Genomic DNA, 18,747 nt, shown 5'->3' with positions numbered 1-18,747 from the left:
TTTTCAGGGCCGTGCCGTTCTATGATGCGGTGAGGCAGCCGCATCAGGCGGCATCACAAGGGGGCGGCATAATCAGTAAAATCTAATATCTTCTTCTTCTTCAAGTGCCGTCTCTTAATCGGTGGTTGGATATCATCATCACTATCTTTAATCTATCCACCTCTGCTCTAAAGGGTTCTATAGAACTGCATCTAAACCAGTCCCTTAAATTCTTTAACCGTGACATTCTCCTTCTTCCAATGGACACGCGCCAACTCGTAACTCTTAATGACAAACTTTTTCAAATCAAAATGTACACCGGCCAATTCATAACTTTTTTACTACCTGACCCTCCCAACTTGCAACTTATACAGGTGAATTCGAAACCATTGTTTAATTCTAATTCTATTTACACATAAACATTACATCTACTGGTAATGCAGCAGAGTTATACTCCACGTAACGTAGAGCCACACCCAGAGCTTTAGTGGCATCTGCGTGTGACACTCAATATGACAGGGAAACTTCTTCCTCGCTTTCTTCATCTTCATTAGTCATTAGGGTTGCCTTGAGGTTGAACTAAGTCTACAATGTATTCATCCGTAAATTCTTCGCTCCCTTTGTCGTCAGCTTCAATCCATTCTGTAATTACACTTTCTTCTTAGTTTTCTGATCCATCTTGTATAGGGGAACGGGGGAAAATGGAGCTTATTCAAATTAGAAATCAAGCCATGGAGTTAACGACTAAGCACAAATGATGACACTAGCTCTGCATCAGTGACATCAATCTGAGATGGGTGGAAGAGGGAGAGAGACAGGCACAGCGACTCAAAATCAACGACAAAGTAAACTTTCAATTATTAGTTAGGCTAACTTTCGGATAATCCGACCTTTTCGGAATCCGAACAGGCTGTCCCCCCAATTAGTTAGGATTTGCGGGGTTTTACTGTATATAGGTACCTACTATAATATCTGCGTTCCAATCGGCTGGTAGTCTGTTTTGTTCATATTTTTTGTTGTATTAGCTGGTTTATTTCCTTATGTAATTCTCTTCCTCTGTATTTTTTTCCACTGTTATTTCATTTTCTTCTGCTGCTTTTCCGTTTTCTATGTTTTTAATATTTGTTTTTGTACGTTTTCTTCTGTGAAAATTTATACTTCGTTGTTATCTTGTTCTTCTTCATCTGTTTCCTTCATACCGAATAGCATTTTTTCGTAATATTCTTCTCATATTCTGCTGATCTGTTTGTCTTCAAACAGGGTTTCTCTTTTTTTTTTTGTTTTTTAGTACTCTTGTTTTAATGCTGGACGTATTTTTTTATCTGACTTTTTTGTAAAATTGTTATATTTGATGGTTTTCTGTCTTTTTTAATGTCCTCCAGCGAAACCCGTCATTTTTCTTCTTTTTATTTGTTGAGTTTGCTGTGTTTCTCGCTATTTTTTATTCTTCCCTGTTTTGTTTTGACGGATTGGTTGTTTATCCACGTCATTCTAGCGTAGCTTTTTAGTTTTCTGCGTTTCGCAGTCTTGATCGTACGTAAATTACACATTTAAAATTGAAAAGGATTTATAGGTTCCAAATTAGCTAAAAGACGGTGTTTCAATCCCTGTTTGTGTATTATCGCTCCAAACCCTTCTTGGCAGTAGCGCACCCAGGGGGGGGGGGTTTGGGAGTTAAACCCCCTTTCCCCCAGGGCATATGAAAAATATATAAATAATAGCAGGAAAATGTAACTTGTCTTTCACAAAATATAGAAAAAAATTTCGACGCCCAAGCCAACCCCCTTCCCCCCAGAGAAAAATTATAGGTGCGCTACTGCTGCTTGGATGTGTCCCGTTTTTTTCAAATTTATGATATGGTCACCCTACAGTAGAAACGCTTCTTAATTCACGAGAGTATTCTACACACTTGTTCTTAATCCAGGATACAGTTTTTTGTGTCAAATTAGAATTTCATAATGGTAGATAAGTTTATTTTAATTTTCTAATCTATTTCAACAGTAGGGCCCCCGCATACTGCAGACTTTTTACCTGCCGATAGTTTAGTCGGGTTGGGCAAAATTAAAGATTTTTCTTTTTAAAATATGTAAGAATATAGTTCGTTTGGTATAGCATGAGTGCTTTAATTTTTTTTAAGTATGTTTTCTATTTGTTTTTAATTTTGTAGACTCGCAGACTTAACTACTTTATGTAATGTGAAATTTACGACTTACTACTATATTTTAAATATTTTTCAAAATATTATTTTCTATATCCTTACATAAAAAAATACATTGAGTGTATGAAATAAGTAAGCAATGTTTTAAACATTTTTATTATTTTCCAGACACCTTTGCACCTATTAGTTCAACAAATTATATTATTAAACATTTTGTACTTACTTTACTTAAGCCGTCCTCTTGTACCCTACGCTGTCGAGGTAAAAGTTTTGTAATAAAAATTAAGAATTCAATTTTAACACTTCTATAATATGTTACAATTGAGCAATTAGACCAGCAGATTCGGCAACTGGTTATGATAAATTCATCAATTTTAATGAACATACTTTTTAATTTTTTATTTTTGCAGTGAAAAAAAAATACATTGTTAATTATACAAAAAAATATCATTAATATATCACAACAATATTTTTTTCAACATACTACAATAATCAATTATAAAAATATCCGAAATCTAAATTCCAACATTTGAGGTGACAACAGCGCAGTGGAAGCCATGAGGACATAAACTCAAATATACGGAGACCACTACAACCGCAAACTGAATAAATATATATTTGGATGCCATCAAAACCGTTAAAGTGATTTTAGATATACAGCAAGCGAACATGGCGCGCCTGACGGCAATTGCTCCAAGTAATGTGTATATTATTATACAGATAACGTGATTGAGGACGTCCGGCCAATATTTTGTGTAAGCATTGTAGGAAGTGGTACCTTTCATTTGCGATACATTTTAGGGAAAGTCCTCGTGGCAACCGTATATCGGAGTTCACGAAGACCTGGAAGCCACGAGAGACTACGGTTTAACATGGGGGGACGTCATAAGATGCTAAAAATATATATATATATATATATATATATATATATATATATATATATATATATATATATGTTACACTTGAAGTTTCCGCGGGAGCTATATGTGCTTTCTGTTGTTTTCCGGGTTTGACTCCGCGTTGAATAATTTTGGTTTTGATAAAAACCATTATTTTGACGACGTTTCGGCAATGTCAAGTGAGATCTTGCCGAAACGTCGTCAAAATAATGGTTTTTATCAAAACCAAAATTATTCAACGCGGAGTCAAACCCGGGAAACAACAGAAAGCATATATATATATATATATATATATATATATATATATATATATATATATATATATATATATAATTATTAATATGTAGTGACTGTTAATAATACAAAAAGAATAATTTTGGGGAATGCAGTCAATGTGTTTTGGGCTGATTAGAAGTGAAACACTTTGAACTTTTGTCGAGCTTTCGGACAATTTATTTCCTTTATCAAGACAATCTAAAAATACAAATGTTTAAATTTAGATGAAAACTAGAAAAATAAAAACTTACTGCTCGTGGTTTACAAAATAACTAACATAATTATAAAAAATAACATAATAATTTTTTAGAAAGAATTTTTATGTTTTTTATAATTATGTTAGTTATTTTGTAAACCACGAGCAGTAAGTTTTTATTTTTCTAGTTTTCATCTAAATTTAAACATTTGTATTTTTAGATTGTCTTGATAAAGGAAATAAATTGTCCGAAAGCTCGACAAAAGTTCAAAGTGTTTCACTTCTAATCAGCCCAAAACACATTGACTGCATTCCCCAAAATTATTCTTTTTATATATATATATATATATATATATATATATATATATATATATATTTATATATATATATATATATATATATATATATATATATATATATATATATATGTTACAGTGAAAGCTGAATATTAGTCAAGGTGTACCGTCGCTAGTGATTGTCGACCTTCACTGAAATGACCAGTGAATGTTGATAGTAGAAAATATATATCAGCTTTCACTAGGGAAGGTGAACCTTCACGGAATCAGCCTAGGGAATGTTGAACATCTGGCGGATGTGCACGGCGGGCGAACGACCTTGACCTGTCGTCAATTTAGTTTACATTTTTAATACTTTTATGAAGTTTAACTTGTTTGAACGTATTTAATACCGCATAGTATAATAATTAGTAATTTTACATTTAAGCCTGCAAGTATCTTTTTATTTGCAGATCCCAGTTTAATACTTGTCCAGTAAACATTATAAAAGAAGATGAAATTCCAATGGAAAAGACACTTACTTTACGAACAGTTGCTACTACTCAGTCAACCGGAAGTGGGCAAGGATTTTTTAAGTGCAGTTGTAACAAGAAGTGCCAAACAAAGAAGTGTTACTGCATAAAAAACAATGTTTTATGCAATTCCAAATGCCATAAAGCATTATCATGTTGCAACAAATAATTTTATTATTGTTGACTATAGTATTTTCGTCTCTATTATAGTCTTTAAATTGTAGACTATAGTTTCACGTTTTATTTTGTTCTTATTTGTTCATCTTTCAAATTCTAAATTTACTTTTGTTATAAAAGTATACGTGATTTAAGATTAGTCTTTTATTTCTCTCTAACTTTCCCTAGACTGTTGTAGAGGACGGAGGTTGTCATTCACTATAGGAATTGTCAACCTTCACTAGTGGATGTTGATCTTGTTTGTACGTCTGTGTAACTTTCCCTAGACTGCTGTAGGGGAGGTTGACGTTCACTAAGAATGGTCAACCTTCACTAGTGAAAGTTGATCTTGTTATTTCAGAATTCAACTTTCACTAAGATGCCCAGCGAGAGTCGACCGTGACTAGTAAAGGTTAACCTTCCCTGAAACGTCAACTTTCACTGTAACATATATATATATATATATATATATATATATATATATATATATATATATATATATATATATATATATATATATATATTGTATTTGCGTCCCTCGTGGCTTCTGTATAGTTTTGACTCTTCGTGACTTCCGATCAATATACAGCGTGTATATTAACAAGAATAATTTCATACAGTTAGCGCTCGCTTTGGCATCCGTTATACTGGCAACAACGTACTTATAATATCAAGTAAAATATTTAACCTTGGTCGTGTTTAAGTGCAAATTTAGTTGTAGAACCCAGACAAATTCTATTTATAACTTTTGCCAATTAGGTGGTTTTGCTCGGATATACGATAAGGATTTGCTGTAAATTGTTTGTTTTCGTTTTTTTATACTCTTAAATCAGGTTAGAAAAACTTATTTCTTGGGTGTAGTTATGAATGATGTATTTTCTAAACTTTTAGATTTTCTATTTTATTTCGATGGAAGAAGATTATGGATTTCGGAAGATTTCGATGGAATAAGTTATATTGTAATATACTTAACAATACCACTATATACCCTTGACAAATTTTTATTTTTTAAAGTTAATAATTGTTTGATGAGCCTTTCGATAAGTTAGGTTAGGTATATTATTAAATTTTATTTTGATAATAATCGGTACTGTTTCTCTCTCTCTCTCTCTCTCTCTCTCTCTCTCTCTCTCTCTCTCTCTTCCTGTAATCCCTTCCCAGCGCATCCTTGTCTGTTTTATTCTTTCGAAATTTGCTATACAAGTATTTTCCATTGCTCTCCGTTTCTCGCTCTCTGTTTGACTTCTCTCCATCTCAGGCCAATTCTTTCATGATCTCTTATTACAGTTCTTCTCCAGCTATTATCAGGTCTTCCTCTTCTTCTTCTTTCGTCTGGTTGGTATTCGAGTGCTTGTTTGGTTATATTATTTCGATCCTTCCTCAGAGTCCGTGTAATTCATTTCCATTTCCTATTTTTAATCGTGACTGTTATTTTCTCTTGTTTTGTTCTTCTCCGTAGATCTATGTTTTTTATTTTATCTGGCCAGTATATTTTTAGGATTTTCCTCAACGATTTATTTATAAAGGTTTTTAATTTTTTGCTAGTTGTTTCTTCCTGTCTCTTCCTGTAAATATTTTGATTTTGGTTAATTCTGATATATCGCGTGTGTTCAAGATTTTCCTTAATGCATTATGAATATATAATGAGTGCATATTGTGCCTTTACTATCCTTTTTTCTACATCTGATCTACTAGCGCCTTTTTTTCCATGGTTGATCCCAGATAATATGTAAAGTTATCTACCTCCTGTATTTGTCTTCCTTGTATTTTAATTTTAGTTTCTTGGTTGCTGTTTTTTAAGTTTTGTTTTTTTTTTTGTCTTTATCTTCAGGCCCATTACCCTGGAGTATTTTGCAAGCTTCTTTTGCTTATGGCTGCTATGTTCGGTTAGGGGAAAAATGTCATCTGGGAACTACAAATCCTCCAACTAGTCATGCAATTTCAATCTAATACCTGTTTTATTATTGCTTACTTTCTGCATGATCCAGTCCGTTATTATTAGAAATAATGTCGGGGATAGCACACATCCTTGCTTAACTCCGCTTTGTATAACTACATCTACTACCATTTTTCCCGCATGTTCTAGTCTGGCTGTATATTTCTTGTCAAATAGTCTGATTAAGTTGATCTATTTTATCGGTAGTCCATATAGTTTTAGAATCTTCCACATTTGTTCTCTGTTTATACTATCGAATGCCTTTTCAAAGTCAAAGTCAAAGTAAACATTATGTTTATATTTTTTTGCCATTCACTAGCTTGTTCCAAGATAATTATAGAGTACAGGAGATACAGCGGTACAGGTACAAGATACAGAGGTGCTGATAGAGTACAAATGTGGTCGATAGTGGAGCGTTTTGCGCGAAAGCCTTCTTGGTTGCTTCTTAGTCTTAGTTTCTTTTCTATTTCTGGCTTCAGTCTATTCAATATGATATTTGACATTATTTTGAATGTGGCACTTAGCAGTGTTATTGCTCGCCAATTCTCGCATTTATTTAAATCGCCCTTTTTTGGTGTCTTAATGGTTACACCCTCGTTCCATTTCTGTGGGAGCTCCTGGTCGGCCCATATCTTGAGTTTGTGTAACATTTCTACTAATTTGTTTGCGCCCGCCTTTATTAAATTTATCGGTAGGTTGTCGCTTTCAGCGGCTTTGCAAAATGTGTTTTGTATTTCTTCTTTCGTAATTTCAATTGTTCTAATGTTTATTTCCTGTATTACGTTATCTTCGTCTATATCTGGTGTTTGGAGTATATTTCCTCGCAGTGTTGTTTTCATCTTTGTATTATTTTATGTTCTGATTTAATTATATTTCCTTGTTTATCTTTGATTTGTTTATTACTGTTTAGTGTTTTCCCTGTCAAATTTCGGATGATATTGTACTGTATCTTCAGGTCGTTTTCTTGCGCAGCTTTTTCTGACATTTTTACCATATCATATACATAGTATCTTTTGTCTTTCCTGGCTTGCTTTTTAACCGCTATATTTTTTCTTTGTATTTCCTTTCTACTGCTTTTTCCTTCTTTGGTTGCTTCTTTTTGTAACATTTTTTTTTTAAGTTTCTTTCTTTCTTCTCTTAGTTGCAATAGTCCAGAAAAATAAGGTTTTTGTCGGGACACTTGACCAGCCAGGTTGCAAATAGGTTTTTTGGAGTTATACCTATTACATTATAAATACAACAATGCCCGTCACAGTTCGGACGAGAATTTTAGTAATTAACAAATAAGGGTCAAATATGACAGTTTTTCGTTTAAATCGCTACAGGTAAAAATAAGGTAATTAAATATCTTATTTAGATTATTCACCTTTTAGTAGATAAGCAAAGGTTTAAAATTTTTTAAATTTTGATCCGATTATTTGTTACTTCGGAAATTGCAAAATAAAACTAAATTTCGAAAATAAAAAAATTGTTATAACTTATAAAAAAATTGTTATAAAAATGAAATTAAGACATTGATATTGCATGAAATGTTGAGTCAAACAGTCCATAATGCACAATAAATTTGAAGACGATTTGTCAATTAGTTTAAATTTTATTCGATTTGTTTATCACAAAGAGCTTTTTTGCAATGTTATTGTTCAGAAAATTATAATAATACAGCAATTCTGTGGAAACCACAGGAAAGAAGAATACTTATATTTTTAACTTATTTAAAAAATCAATAAGAAGTCATTTTTAGCATTCTGAAAACATTTTACGAAAGTAGAATCATTTTTGGCTTCTAAACAATTTTAATAACCATATTAACATATTGACTAAATCTGCGTTGGGATTTGAAAAGCTGATATTTTTACACGAATTTAAAAAAAAACTTTTCGCCTAGGTTAATTACGAGCAAAGTTAGCCACTTTTATTACTTATTTAATTCACAGTTACTTCTATGTACATAAAATTCTCCTGTAACAGTGTTAGTTATCATATCCCTCCGAAACGGCTTGACCGATTTTTATGAAATTTTACACGTATATTCTGTAGGACTGAAAATAGGTGGTAATCTATTATTTACACCCATACGTTATAAGGGGGGTTGCCCCCTGCCACTTTTTTATTGTTTTGGAGAAAATTGTCTACCTTCATTTTATATTATGTACCATTAAAAATATATACAACCCTTAATTTTCACCTTTTTACCACCAACCCCTATTTTTTAATAGTTATCTATTTATTTACATCTATAAAATTCTCCTGTCGTAATGTTAGTTGCCATAATCCTCCGATACCGCTTGAACGATTTTTATGAAATTATATATGTATACATATACTTGTATATGTATACATAACATTTTGTATTGTTAGGTGGGTATATGTGTACATAACATACTCTACAAAACTACAGGTATATATAAATTAAAAAAATAATGATCAAAGTCCATCAACAAACTCCGGAGATATTAAGCGCAACATATCTTTGAAAAGTTAATTTCATTTTTTGAGTGCACGGATTTTAATAATTCCGCTCCACAGACCACGAGTCGATTTCGTTAGGACGTCATTTTTAAAGATACCTATATTAACAACTCTGTTCAAGTTTACTCAAACTTTTACACATAAACTATATACATACCTTGAACTTTAAAATAGCGCTAGTTAGGTTTCTTAATTGTTATAAAGAAACTAGCTGTGAATTAAATAAAAAAAAATGCCTAACTTTGACCGTAATTAATCAAGGTAAAAGTTTTTTTTAACATTTATGTAAAAGTACACATCGAAAACAATGTGATAACTACAGAGGTAATTTGTGTTACTAAAAGATAAATTTTTCATATCTACAGTATTTTTTGATAAAATGCATATTTTTCGAGGTATTCTCAAAAAACCCTCTAAAAAAGTCGATTTTTTCGTCGAAAAACTGTTACTTTCAAGCGCGAATAACTCGAAAAATATTAGTTTTACGAAGAAAATGTAAAAAACATTTCTTTCTTAGAATTACTTTTTACATCGATTTACATGGTTAAAATGCAATAAAAATTTCCCGTCCCCGAGATGGGGTGGCAACCACCCCAAGCTTTTAGCGTACAGCGGCATGACATAGAAAATGATCCTTGGCCTATTCCCTACGCCCTACCTTCTGTGAAAATTTCAAGTAAATCCATGCTGGACGAAAAAATTGCGAGTCAAAATGCTTCATTTCCTCGACTATAGAAGGAGGAGAAACAATCAGTAAATGTAACGAATATAAATACCTGGGTATGAATATGAAAATCACGAATGATGGAACACTAGACGGAGCCGTTAAAGAACGAAACACTCAGGGCAGGAAAGCAATTAGGCTCCTAAACTCAGTACTCTGGAACAAGCAGGTAAACAACCAAAACAAGAAAAAGATCTATAACGCCGTAGTGAAAAGCATTATAACATACAGCTGCGAAGTATGGTATATGAAGGAAAAATCAAAACGAATGTTACAGGTCACCGAAATGGATTTCTGGAGAAGGGCTGCAGGAAGATCAAGAAGAGAACATGTCACCAATGAACGGATACGAGAAATAATGAAGGTCACACATACAATAAATGACGAAACCAACGAAATACAACTACGATGGTTTGGTCACGTATAAAGAATGCATGAAGACAGAATCCCAAAACAAGGGCAAAAATGGAAACTGCAAGATAGAAGAAGATGAGGTAGACCGAGGAAAAGTTGGCAGGCAGGAATAAACAAAGCCATGGATGAAAGAGGTCTGCAAGTAGATCAATGTACGGACAGAGAGGAATGGCGAACGGGTATCGGAAGACGAAGAACGTTATAAACCGATAATATAATAATAATGTAAAAGTACCAGCTTTTTAAATCCTAAGTCTAGGGATGGCGCTTGTTGAACAAAAAACCGGTTTTTGGTTATACCGGTTTTTTTAACTTACGGTTTAACCTGGCGGTTATAACCGGTCAAAAAATCGGTTGTTCCAAAAACAGGTTTTCGGTTTTTTTAATCAAAAGCAAATACTCAATAAGTTATAATGTTACATTTATATTGCACTTTAGTTTGCTCAATTTTCCTCCCGAAAAATTCCCCAACCAATTCAACCTATAAAAATTTTCCCAGGCGCTTTCAAGTTACCCTAAAAATGGGCCAGAGTACCCCGATCTCTGATTCGTCGCTCGTTGTAGACGGCGTCGGCGTATATTGCGTTGTCAATAATTGGGATATTCCCAAAAGTGATGATCCTATCGATCTATCAAAATGTCCCTTGGATCTATCAAGTTTTAAAAAATGTCCAAATGACTTATAGGTATTTTACAAAATAAATTCGATAAACCAATTCAGTATTTACTTCTCTATTGCCATCAAAAAATTTCAGTAGGTAATATTTTTTAATACGTTTGTATAATACCTACTATTTATTTCGTAAGAATTATTTATTGTTTAAAAATTACATAATGGAGATTCCTAATCGTATTTCGGTATTCACATTATACAAGAGTCTCAAGTCTCAAGTACTCAAGTATAAACAATTTTTTAGCTGATGATGGTTGGAACATCGATTTTCAAGCAGATCACATACTTTTATGTAAATATTATCATCACATGCACCATTTTACCAGTCTCTGAAACATTTATTAATCTAAATAACTATTCTCAAAATTGTTTCATAAAAGCTGATGTGACACTTTCGTCCAGTTCTCTATTAGTAAATAAAAGTTGAATTATGGTTGTTTGGGTTAATTACTTCGCATTTATTATTTATAATATTATATGATTAAGATCGAAAATATATAGAAATTTCTTCATTTTTCTCTAAATTAATTTTTTTCCACAGGCAACTTATTCGGTTTTTCAATGGTTATTACTTTAAAAAGAAAAAAACCGGTTATAACCGGGACAAAAAAACAACCGGTAAAACCGGTTGTTTCGAATTAAAAAAACTGGGTTTAGGTTATAGCCGGTAGGTTTTCTCCATCCCTTAGTCAGTGGTGTCATGGCAAAATTAGCAGTGCGGGAACGCAGTGCCGGAACGCACTGCTAATTTTTGTTTACAAAACCTAAATTCTCTATTATTTTTTTCTTTTCTTAACCAGTGCGGGAACGGCGTTCCCACGCGTTCCCACACCATGACACCACTGCCCTTAGTCGATTAATTTAGTTTGCAGTCAATACTAACAAAGTTATTCAAATTGTTTATAAGCCAAAAATGACTACTTTACTAAAATATTTTCGGAATGATAAAAATGAGTTTTTATTATTTTTTTAAAAACTTTGAAAACATAAGTATTCTTCTTTCATGTAGTTTCCACAAAATTGCTGTATCATTATTATTTTATGAAGAAAAGCATGCTTTATCATTGCAAAGAAAAGGATTTTTTATTAAACAAATTGAATAAAATGTAAACTAATTGACGAATCACCTTGAAATTTTTTGTTATATCTGGACTGAACATGGACTGTTTGACCCAATTTTTCATGTAATATCAGTCTTAAGTTTATTTTTGCAAAAGTTTATTTTTGCAACTTCCGAAGCAACAAATAATCGTACCAAAATTCAAAAACTGCCATTTTAAACCTTTGTTCATCTACTAAAAATGAATACTCTATCTGATATAAGATATTTAATTACTTATTTTTACCTGTAGCGACTTAAACGAAAAGACTGTAATTTTCAGGGCCGTGCCGTTCTATGATGCGGTAAGGCAGCCGCATCAGGCGGCATCACAAGGGGGCGGCATAATCAGTGAAATCTAATATCTTCTTCTTCTTCAAGTGCCGTCTCCTAATCGGAGGTTGGATATCATCATCAATATCTTTAATCTATCCACCTCTGCTCTAAAGAGTTCTATAGAACTGCATCTAAACCAGTCCCTTAAATTCTTTAACCGTGACATTCTCCTTCTTCCAATGGACACGCGCCAACTCGTAACTCTTAATGACAAACTTTTTCAAATCAAAATGTACACCGGCCAATTCGTAACTTTTTTACTACCTGACCCTCCCAACTTGCAACTTATACAGGTGAATTCGAAACCATTGTTTAATTCTAATTCTATTTACACATAAACATTACATCTACTGGTAATGCAGCAGAGTTATGCTCCACGTAACGTACAGCCACACCCAGAGCTTTAGTGGCATCTGCGTGTGACACTCAATATGACAGGGAAACTTCTTCCTCGCTTTCTTCATCTTCATTAGTCATTAGGGTTGCCTTGAGGTTGAACCAAGTCTACAATGTATTCATCCGTAAATTCTTCGCTCCCTTTGTCGTCAGCTTCAATCCATTCTGTAATTACACTTTCTTCTTAGTTTTCTGATCCATCTTGTATAGGGGAACGGGGAAAAATGGAGCTTATTCAAATTAGAAATCAAGCCATGGAGTTAACGACTAAGCACAAATGATGACACTGGCTCTGCATCAGTGACATCAATCTGAGATGGGTGGAAGAGGGAGAGAGACAGGCACAGCGACTCAAAATCAACGACAAAGTAAACTTTCAATTATTAGTTAGGCTAACTTTCGGATAATCCGACCTTTTCGGAATCCGAACAGGCTGTCCCCCCAATTAGGTAGGATTTGCGGGGTTTTACTGTATATAGGTACCTACTATAATATCTGCGTTCCAATCGGCTGGTAGTCTGTTTTGTTCATATTTTTTGTTGTATTAGCTGGTTTATTTCCTTATGTAATTCTCTTCCTCTGTATTTTTTTCCACTGTTATTTCATTTTCTTCTGCTGCTTTTCCGTTTTCTATGTTTTTAATATTTGTTTTTGTACGTTTTCTTCTGTGAAAATTTCTACTTCGTTGTTATCTTGTTCTTCTTCATCTGTTTCCTTCATACCGAATAGCATTTTTTCGTAATATTCTTCTCATATTCTGCTGATCTGTTTGTCTTCAAACAGGGTTTCTCTTTTTTTTGTTTTTTAGTACTCTTGTTTTAATGCTGGACGTATTTTTTTATCTGACTTTTTTGTAAAATTGTTATATTTGATGGTTTTCTGTCTTTTTTAATGTCCTCCAGCGAAACCCGTCATTTTTCTTCTTTTTATTTGTTGAGTTTGCTGTGTTTCTCGCTATTTTTTATTCTTCCCTGTTTTGTTTTGACGGATTAGTTGTTTTATTAACGTCATTCTAGCGTAGTTTTTTAGTTTTCTGCGTTTCGCAGTCTTGATCGTACGTAAATTACACATTTAAAATTGAAAAGGATTTATAGGTTCCAAATTAGCTAAAAGACGGTGTTTCAATCCCTGTTTGTGTATTATCGCTCCAAACCCTTCTTGGCAGTAGCGCACCCGGGGGGGGGGGGGGGGGGGTTTGGGAGTTAAACCCCCTTTCCCCCAGGGCATATGAAAAATATATAAATAATAGCAGGAAAATTTCGACGCCCAAGCCAACCCCCTTCCCCCCAGAGAAAAATTATAGGTGCGCTACTGCTGCTTGGATGTGTCCCGTTTTTTTCAAATTTATGATATGGTCACCCTACAGTAGAAACGCTTCTTAATTCACGAGAGTATTCTACACACTTGTTCTTAATCCAGGATACAGTTTTTTGTGTCAAATTAGAATTTCATAATGGTAGATAAGTTTATTTTAATTTTCTAATCTATTTCAACAGTAGGGCCCCCGCATACTGCAGACTTTTTACCTGCCGATAGTTTAGTCGGGTTGGGCAAAATTAAAGATTTTTCTTTTTAAAATATGTAAGAATGTAGTTCGTTTGGTATGGCATGAGTGCTTTAATTTTTTTTAAGTATGTATTCAATTTGTTTTTAATTTTGTAGACTAGCAGACTTAACTACTTTATGTAATGTGAAATTTAAGACTTACTACTATATTTTAAATATTTTTCAAAATATTATTTTCTATATCCTTACATAAAAAAATACATTGAGTGTATGAAATAAGTAAGCAATGTTTTAAACATTTTTATTATTTTCCAGACACCTTTGCACCTATTAGTTGAACAAATTATATTATTAAAAATTTTGTACTTACTTTACTTAAGCCGTCCTCTTGTACCCTACGCTGTCGAGGTAAAAGTTTGTAATAAAAAATTAAGAATTCAATTTTAACACTTCTATAATATGTTACAATTGAGCAATTAGACCAGCAGATTCGGCAACTGGTTATGATAAATTCATCAATTTTATTGAACATACTTTTTAATTTTTTATTTTTGCAGTGAAAAAAAAATACATTGTTAATTATACAAAAAAATATCATTAATATATCACAACAATATTTTTTTCAACATACTACAATAATCAATTATAAAAATATCCGAAGTCTAAATTCCAACATTTGAGGTGACAACAGCGCAGTGGAAGCCATGAGGACATAAACTCAAATATACGGAGACCACTACAACCGCAAACTGAATAAATATATATTTGGATGCCATCAAAACCGTTAAAGTGATTTTAGATATACATCAAGCGAACATGGCGCGCCTGACGGCAATTGCTCCAAGTAATGTGTATATTATTATACAGATAACGTGACTGAGGACGTCCGGCCAATATTTTGTGTAAGCATTGTAGGAAGTGGTACCTTTCATCTGCGATAAATTTTAGGGAAAGTCCTCGTGGCAACCGTATATCGGAGTTCACGAAGACCTGGAAGCCACGAGAGACTACGGTTTAACATGGGGGGACGTCATAAGATGCTAAATATATATATATATATATATATATATATATATATATATATATATATATATATATATATATCCTTGTTGTTCAGGAACAAGGAAGGAATAATAATAAATGACGATAAAACAATAATGGAAAGATGGAGGGAACATTTCCAGCTGTTACTGAATGGAAATCAAGTGAACACAATGGAGAAGGAAAGCCACATAAAGAGAGTATCCATAAGAAACACGGAAAATCCAGAAACTTTAGAAAAAGAAGAACTAGAAGAAGCAATAAGAAAGATAAAGATTGGAAAAGCACCAGGAAGCGATGAAGTAGCACCAGAAATGATGAAATATATAGGAATAAAAGCAAAAGAAAAATTGTTATACATATATAACCTAATATGGAAGAGAAAAGTAATACCCAGAGAATGGACAAATGCAGTAATTATACCTATATACAAAAAAGGAAACACAAGAGACTGTAAGAACTATAGAGGTATATCACTACTATGTGTAGCAGCAAAAGTATACGAAACCATAATAGAAAGGAAAATCAGAAAAGAAATAGAACATAAATTAGAGGACGTACAAAGTGGATTCAGGAAAGGACACAACACACAAGACCATATATTTACCATGCAACAAGTAATAGAAAAAGCATTAAAGAAAAATAGAGAAATATACCTGAGCTTTATAGACATGGAAAAAGCCTTCGACTCAGTCAAAAGAAAAGATATATGGGAAAGCCTAAAGAAGAAGGAAGTAAGCGAAGAACTGATAGAAGCAACAAAGAGTATATACATGAAAACAACAAATACAGTAAGAATGTTAAATATACAGTCAGAACCATTTGAAACAACTCAAGGAGTTAGACAAAGGGGAAGTCTCAGCCCAGTGCTATTCATAAATGTAATAGATGAGATAGTGAAAGAATGTAAGAAAACTTTCAAGAAATACTGCATCGGTTGGAACAGAATGCAAATGATAAACGCTGAGATGTGTATATTTGCAGACGACATAGTATTAATTGCGGAAACAGCAGAAAAACTGAAATACAACTTAGAGAAATGGAACCTAGAAGCAAGCAAATACAACTTAAACGTAAACAAAGAGAAGACTCAGATAATGAAAATATCAAGGAAACAAGGGACGGAAGATCAAATAGAAATAATGATAGACCAACATCAATTAATACAGACAAATTCATACAAATACTTAGGAACAGTAATCAATAACAAAGGAGACATAGAGGACGATCTTAACAACAGAATGGAAAACACAGGAAAACTATTCCAAGCACTAAATAGAGGATTCCTTAATAACAAAGAAATATCAACAAAGACCAAGATGACAATATACAAAACAATATATAGACCTACGGTGACATATGGAGCAGAAAATTGGATATTAAACAAAAGACACCAGAGCAGAATACAGGCAGCAGAGATGAAATACCTCAGAAGAACGATAGGAGTAAAAAGAACAGATAGAATCAGAAATGAAGAAATAAGAGAAAGACTCAAAATCAAGCCGATACTCGACTCAATCAAGAAGAAAAAATTGGCATGGTTCGGACATCTAACCCGGATGGACAATGATAGACAAGTGAAAAGAGTGTGGGAAGCCAAACCAATAGGTAAGAATAGAAGAGGAAGGCCCATCAAAGAATGGAACAGTGACATTTCGCAGATACTGCAGAGTAAGGGTAAGACTTGGCAGGAAGCAACACAGATGGCATCCAATAGGAAGGAATGGAGAAAGTTCGTTAAGAGCTAGGACAATCCAGAAGATTGTAAAATATTGTAATTTATTGAATTGTAATTTAATGAATTGTATTATAAATGGCCCTACACCGAAAGGTACTAATGGGTCTACTGATTAAGTAAAGTAATATATATATATATATATATATATATATATATATATATATATATATATATATATATATATATTTATATATATATTTCTTGGTTTTCCCTTGTGATTTACTATGGAATCTCTAATGCGAGAATTTTACTGTCATCGTTGCATTTGGTTGTCTTTTTAAAGACAGATCACATGCTATGATTTTTTGTGACGGATATTCTTGCGTTGGGGTTGATTTCATGTAATCGAATGAACTATCTTTTGTAAAGTCGTCCCAGGAACGCAACTCATAAATATTGGCAATATCATTTTAAAGACTTCTACTTTAAAATGTATAATATATGTCTGAATTGCCAATATATATGAGTCAGATTAAATAAATTATTAGAAGAATTTTTACTTAGCAACAACATTTTTGTTTATTTTAGTAGTATTTTGTATTTTGAAAACGACACCCGATTTGGGCGTCGAAACGTTAATAAAATTATTTTTTCAATTTAATTGTGGCTTATTTCCCATATAAATAGTTAATCATAAAAATGCCACAATGAAATATCTTCAGAACAACAGTAATTAGTGTATATTTTAAAATTTCTTTAGTTCTAAGTTCAGAATGATGATTCCTGTTTTTGTTCAGTTGTAATTAAAAGTATGCTTTACCAATGTAAATTGATACAATAGTAACATTAAAATTACGAATACATTATTACATTTCTTAAAACAACTTCATTTTTTGTCAATTGTCATTTTTGACTTGGGGTCATTTTTTACCCCCGTTGGTCATCCGTGTAACAAAAAAAGGTTGGTCATCGGAAGGTTAAGCGGAAAATACTGAAAGTTTGAACGCAAAATATTTTTCCACAAAAAAGTTGTAATAGGGATCAATATTACCAAAATCGAAATTTTTCGATTTTTTTAAATTTTAATGCCTTAAATTTCTATCTCATTATCAAATACCATTAACGGGATATGTAAAATCTTTAAATTGGTACTTAAAGCAAAAAATACTGAAAGTTTGAAAGGAAAATATGTTTCTACAAAAAAGTTGTAATAGGGGTCAACATTAGCAAAAACGCGTTTTTTCGATTTTTTTAAAATTTCATTGCCTTAAATTTCTATCATAATATCAAATGCCATGAACGAGATAGTCAAAATCTTTAAATTGGTGTCTTGAGTAAAAAATGTTGAAAATCTGAAAGCAAAATATTTTTCTGCACAGAAGTTGTAATGGGGGTCACAATGAGCAAAAACGCGTTTTTTCGATTTTTGCAATATTAAATGGGCTGTAGTTTTGTCACACCTTAAGGTTTTTAAACTTCGCGCAGGGCAAACAGCAGCATCAGGATCAACTACATAAGTGACGGTATCGTGAGTAAGAATTCAGTTTACTTCAAGCAGCAGCGAGAAGCGGAACTACCTGACTTGACAATGGCAAGTGAGATCTTGCCGAAACGTCGTCAAAATAATGGTTTTTCTCAAAACCAAAATTATTTTCAACGCGGAGTAAAACCCGGAAGAAAACAGAGAGCATATATATATATATATATATATATATATATATATATATATATATATATATATATATATATATATAAATAAATAAGCAAAATTATTGGCTAATACTCGTAAAGTGAATGTGAATTTAGTTGGAAATATATAAAAGGATGAAGGGTCATCATTCCATACATTTCTGTGCAACTATATACACCGGTGTTTCGGCCTATTTGGGCTTCGTCAGTATAGTGTAGCAAGTTAAAAAAGTTGTTTGTTAACTTGTAAAAGGATTACTACAGGAGCAAGGTTACCATTTTTGGTCAGATTGTTAGAAGACCCGCAGTCGCAA

The 18,747-nt window shown here is 32.7% G+C and overlaps 1 protein-coding gene across 1 annotated transcript in view; it reads right to left on the bottom strand.

The window, feature by feature from the left end:
* LOC114337497 (facilitated trehalose transporter Tret1) overlaps window positions 1–18,747 on the bottom strand; it is a 283,346-nt gene that overhangs the window by 219,187 nt on the left and 45,412 nt on the right. The window lies entirely within an intron of this gene.

The sequence above is a fragment of the Diabrotica virgifera genome, chromosome 10 (assembly GCF_917563875.1).
Source record: "Diabrotica virgifera virgifera chromosome 10, PGI_DIABVI_V3a".
NCBI classification, from domain to species: domain Eukaryota; kingdom Metazoa; phylum Arthropoda; class Insecta; order Coleoptera; family Chrysomelidae; genus Diabrotica; species Diabrotica virgifera.
The sequence above is the reverse complement of the archived record's forward strand: the minus strand, read 5'-3'. Positions and strand labels throughout refer to the sequence as shown.